Source organism: Mastigoproctus giganteus, chromosome 1, assembly GCF_048544385.1.
Source record: "Mastigoproctus giganteus isolate SK-2022 chromosome 1, ASM4854438v1, whole genome shotgun sequence".
Classification (NCBI taxonomy): Eukaryota; Metazoa; Arthropoda; class Arachnida; order Uropygi; family Thelyphonidae; genus Mastigoproctus; species Mastigoproctus giganteus.
In genome coordinates this window covers 189,267,754-189,273,753 of record NC_143575.1, presented here as the reverse complement: position 1 = coordinate 189,273,753, position 6,000 = coordinate 189,267,754, and positions in this window count along the sequence as shown.

The window sequence follows — 6,000 nt, the reverse complement described above, 5'->3', positions numbered from 1 at the left end:
AAATCAGCTCCTGCTTTATAAATGAAGCAAGGAGAGAATGATGGTACTGGCATGTTCAAATTTATCGGGGAGAGGGAGGCATAAGATTAATCTAACTCTCACTGGAAAGTCAAAGAGTCCCCTCGCCAAGCTTTAAAAAATGTAAAATGTTTGCCTGTTAACTATGCAAATCAAAAAATTACATGGATGGATTCAAGTTTGTTTAAAGCATGGTTTCATGAAGAATTTGTCCCTAGCACAAAAAAATATTTGAATGAAAAGAAACTTTTCCATAAAGCACTTTTAATTTTAGACAATGCTCCATCCCATCCAGATGAAAGTGAACTAGTTTTTGGTGACATTAGAGCTCTGTTTTTGCCACCTAATGTGACATCAAGATGTTTTGGAGACTTTGAAATGCAACTATAGGCGGTGTCTCTTAAAACATCTGCTTCAAAATCTTCAAACAGGGATGAGTATTATTGAGAATCTTAAAAAAATAAACATCAAGGACATTATTTACTCGTTGGCAGAAGCATGGAACAATGTTAAAACATCCACTCTTATTAAATCCTGGAAAAATATTTTATGCTCCCAAAATGAAGCCAACAAGAATGAGATGGCAAATGAAGATGAAAGGGGTGAGGAAACCCTTTTAGAACTAGCCAATAACTTCCTGTTTCAGAAGTACTTACTACAGAGGATATTAAAGAGTGAATGAATGTTTGATGAACAGCTGGAAATAACTGATGACATGATCGTAAAGTTTCTTGATGAACAAAAAGATTAAAGTGAAAATGATGATGAACAGTGCACAGAAACTATAAAAAAAAAAAAAAAAAAACACACGGAAGGTCTAAACTCTATTGAGTCAGCTTTACGTTGTATTGTACAGCAGGAGGATACCAAGCCAGCCAATGTTTTGTTACTTATGTGCCTACAAAATATAACAGCTAAAAAGTGAAAAGTTTCTATGAAACAGAAACCTATTAAGGAATTTTTTATATGATATTGAGGTGCAGTACTAATGACTGTAAGTGTACATTTTTTTTTGTCTATGACTTGTAATTTTTATACATGTACTATTTTTTTATATTTTTGTAATAAAACAGTTTTAAATAAAATTAAAAGATTTTATTGTATAATTTAAGTCATTATGTTCAAAAGTAGGTCTAACATGAAAATAGATTGTACATCATCACATTAATGTATTCAAATCCAGTTTATTTAATAAAAATTTACCAAACCTTCTACGTTATCAAAGTTTTTGATTATTCAAGGTTCCCTCGAATAATCAAAAACCGAGGGAACAAAATGTTTCCTCGGTCCACATTACCGTGAATAATCAGGATTCTACTGCAACTACAAGGTGTGAAGGCAAACAACTGCAAGGTGTGTGTGTGTGGGGCATATCTCAAGGCATTTAAGCTCTGAAGTCTATTTTCTTCCCCCCCCCCCACCATTCTGGCTATTTACTTTGATCTATATAAACTGAATCAAATTCATCTATTATATAATTGTCTTTAATTCTGTATAGTTTCCAATAGTTGTTCTAATAAAAATTGAGTTGTTGCAACTTAGAATCTCCTGAGAGAATTTATCAATATATTTTTTCTATTATTTTGCTACATATATATACTACACAACACACACACAGCATTTATATATATATATATATTTGTGTGTGTGCGTGTGTGTGCACGTACCCACACATGCACAAGCACACAGACACACCCCATTTAACCTAGAAAAGCTGATTTTTCTTTCACATTTTTAGTTGATTTTTGGCTTGGAAAACAGTTTATTGTTTATGAAATATTCATGTTTATGACCAGAAACTGGTAGCTTCAGGATAATTTGAAGCTGTATGAAACAAGAGTACAAGTTCCTAAGAGTTTAGTTTCCTTTCACCATTAGAATGCGAATATTTTTGGATACTCTGGGCTGCCATATTGAATTACACTGTAAGCAAGAGATAAAAAGTCTACTTTAAAATGTACGTTTTTATTTAAACAATTCAAATTTTTGAGTGTAAAGCAATAATGTGTTCGGCCAAAAAAAAAAAAAAAAACACACTGTCCATCTTCTCTAAAAGTTTGTCTAGCTCTTCCTTGAATTTATTTAACCTACTCTCTGCTACAACACCAGATAAGTTTGTTCCATTAATCAACTACCCACTGACTGAAGGCAAATTTCCACACATCTGTCCTGCAACCATATCCTACCTCAATTTGAAATTATGCTCCCTCATGTGCATAGTCTGAGCAGGAGAAAGGATTCCATTGGCACTGAGGTTACCAAATCCAATACAAGTCAATGCCTAGTCAAGAGATGCTGCAATTTGTAGACCTGAAGTCTTTCTTTGCAAGAGCATCCTTTTGTTCCCCCCCCCCACTAAATCTTGTTGCTCTTCTCTGCCCACTCCAACAGATCTATGTCCTCCCTAAAATGAGGCTTCTAGACCTGTATGCACTAGTTAATATGTGATCTTACATTGCCTTATACAATATAATCACCTCCTTATCACTGCTGGCAAAATTCCTGTATATCACTGACCAAACACCATTGTTCTAGTAGAATATTTGCACTGCTTAGAGAACTTCATATCTGACTGTACAAATTCCCCTCCCCAGGTCTTTTTCATTCTACACCACCCTGAGTGTGGCATCTATTTTTTATTTTACCATTTATTTATTATTATTATTTTTTTTAAAAACATATCACAATCTATGAATGTAATGCTGTAGTTTTACAATATTTACAGTATTGGTCAAAGAGGAGAAAAATATCAATGGTAAATATTCAATGTCTGTGATTAACAAGGTCTAAAGAAATTAGGTATATGGACTGAGAAATGGAAACTGAGGTTTAACACTGACAAAGTACTGCATATGGGGTAGCAGCAATCCAAGATTGACATATCAACTGTGTGGTACTACACTCAGGGTAGTGGAGAATGAAAAAGACCTGGTGTAATTGTGCAGTCAGATATGAAGTTCGATTATCTAAGCAGTGCAGACAGGATGCCAGAGCAATGGGTTTAGTCAATGGTATACAGGAAATTTTCCAGCAAGGATAAAGAGGTGATTATCCCATAAGGCAATAGTCAGGTCTCATTGCAAGTACTGCATACAGGTCTGTAGTCCTCACTTAAAGAAGAATGTGGATTTGTTGGAATGGGTGCAGGGAAGAGCAACAAGATTAGTGAGGGGGGTACAAAAGGGGGGTGCGCTTACTAAGACTTCAGTTCGGAAAATTGCATCATCTGGAGACTAGGTACCCAAGGAGACTGCATTGAGGTGGTTAAGGCTTTGATTGGATTGAGTAAGCTAAATGCTGATGGAATCTTTTCTTGTGCTCAGACTACACATGACATAGTTTCAAATTGAGGAAGAATGGTTGCATGATAGATGTGTGGAAATTTGCCTTCTGCCAGTGGGTAGTTAATCAATGGAACAAATTCCCATATGGCATTGTAAAGGTAGGTATTTTGAATAAATTCAATGAAGAACTAGAACTGTTGAAGGGATGGGCAAGTAATATGGGAAGTTCTGGCCCTTTTTTTTTTTTTTTTTTTTTCTGATGCTGTATACACTTGCTACTTGCTTTCTTGCATCACTTGCCACTATCAATACTAATGCTAAAAGATGTATTACTTCTGATTAAGGATAGAATAACATATTCCTTGAAAAGTGTATTATGTAAAAGCCAGGAAACCTCCAGTTCTCACTTTAAAAGGAAAATAGCTTAGCAAAATAAATTTGGTCTACGAGGCGTGATCAAAAATTCAGGGAACTGACTTTAAATCTTGAAATTGTGGCAACGTAACAAATTCCACCTTGTTCCAACATGTTTGTTATTTATCTAGACATAAGATTCACTGATTTATATGCAGTCAATTTGAAATAGCACATGGTGAATAGAAGATGTTTTAAGCATTTTGTTGAATTTTAAAATGAGCAAATTTACTGAGTCATCAATTCACATTAAATTTTGTTTAAAGTGCAACATGAAAACTCATGAAATGTAAAGACAGCTTTCAGAGAAGGTCTCTAATTCAAAGTTTTCATTGGTTTGAAAAGTCTTCTTGGAATGACTTTTTGGTGGCTGGATGACAAAGATGATCACTGCTCTGGCTACTATACCAACTTCCAAAACCAATGATTCAATTCATGTTTGTGATATGAACAGGAGTGATTAATGTTTAACTATCTGTGAGAAACTGGTATTTCTTAAAGAATATACCAGTGAATTTTATCACAAGATTTGGAAATGCAACGCTTTTCAGCCAAGTTTGTGCCTCGCATCCTTACTGATGATCACAATGAGCGAAGTTCTTGCATGTCAGAATCTTCATCTACCTTTTCCCATGACTCAGACAAAAAAGCTCAGTCCTTTCAATGGTAGACTCTTTCTTTTTCGAGACAACAGAGAGAGAGAGAGAGAGAGAGAGAGAGAGAGAGAGAGAATCTTGGTTAACTGTAAAGATTATATTTCTTTTCTTTTCTTTCTTTTTTTTTTTTTTTTTTGACTTAATCAGCATTGTTCATTATGAATTTATCTTGCATAGTTAAACAGTGAACCAGGAATACTACAAAACAGTTTTACGGTGGTTGCATGATACTGTTTGGAGAAAATGGAAATGTGGGAATTGAAATACCCTTGCACAGTTGGTGCTTTCCATTCAAGAATTTGTTGCATGGCATTTTATTATTGTGTGATCCTCCCCATCTGCCATACTATCTCAGACTAAGCTCCTTGTGATTTTCTTTCTCCCCCAGCTTAAATCCCTCTTGAAAAATGTAACATATTTGCAGTGACTGAAAGCAAATGATTCAGAACGTGACAAAAAACTATTAGCAATTCCAAAAGGAGCCAAGCCAATCATGAATGTTTCAAGAAGTTAAAAAGTATTGCAAATGGTGCATACAGTGTCAATGAGACTACCTCAAAGGCAATTGTCATCCATCTGAATAGCTGTTAAGCTTCATCATGTTCCAAATATCAGTTCAGTCCTCAAATGTTTGATCACACTTCATATAAGTATTTTATTTAATGCATCATAATCTGATTTGTTATGTATTTTGAAAGCATATTTAAGGTATTTCAATCACACCAAAATGAACTGTGGCAAGTATTCTAAAATCACTCTTGTAGATAATCTTAGTTCAATTAATGATTATTTTTCTAAGTCCACAATATAAGGAGTGTATCTTAAATTAAAAATTGGTATATTACTGGATGAATGAGCTACTGAAGAAATTCCATAGAGAGAGAAATAAATTTGGGGAGATGCATCAGGGGCTGAAGGGTCTTATCACGGAACTGTAAACTGCTCTGGTTCAGAAGGGTTTAGTTTTATTGGGGGACTATTGTCAGGGAAATCGGCAACATTTTTTGTAATAAGTATATATGTGGACTAGAACCAGGGTATATCTGCAGGGATCTAAACACTGATGCTACCAACAGGTTGTCAATTTTCAAGGGGAGCAAGGAGAATATTATTCCTGTGGGAAGCAGTGGCATTTGCTACTATACTTATCCAGATGGTCAAACTGACAACCTCATAGATAGGGACATGCTGAAAGAAATGCTGCATTAGGTCATAATGCGATAGGCGGGACTATATGCTGAAAACCATATGGATTAACTTAAGACTTCAGGGGTCTCTGAAAGGATTTTGGGGAGTAAGTTTTACAAGTGCAGCCTACTCAAATAGGAAGAACGGAATCAATTAATGGGAAATCAATTCTGTAGAGAAACACAGAACACAATTTCTTCTTCCCATGTCTTGTAGGTATTCTAAGTATTCTATCTGTAAGCTGTGTGTGTGTGCGTGTGTGTGTGTGTGTGTGTGTGTGTGTGTGTGTGTGTGTGGTTTCATTTTTTATGTTTAACATTCATAATACATGGGAAGTTTAACTGCTGGAGTATATAATGGAAGAGAAGAGAAATGCATTAAGCTAAGCACGCAGAGCTAAAAAAGGCATTCCAATAAACTGAATATCATGGTGTTCAAAA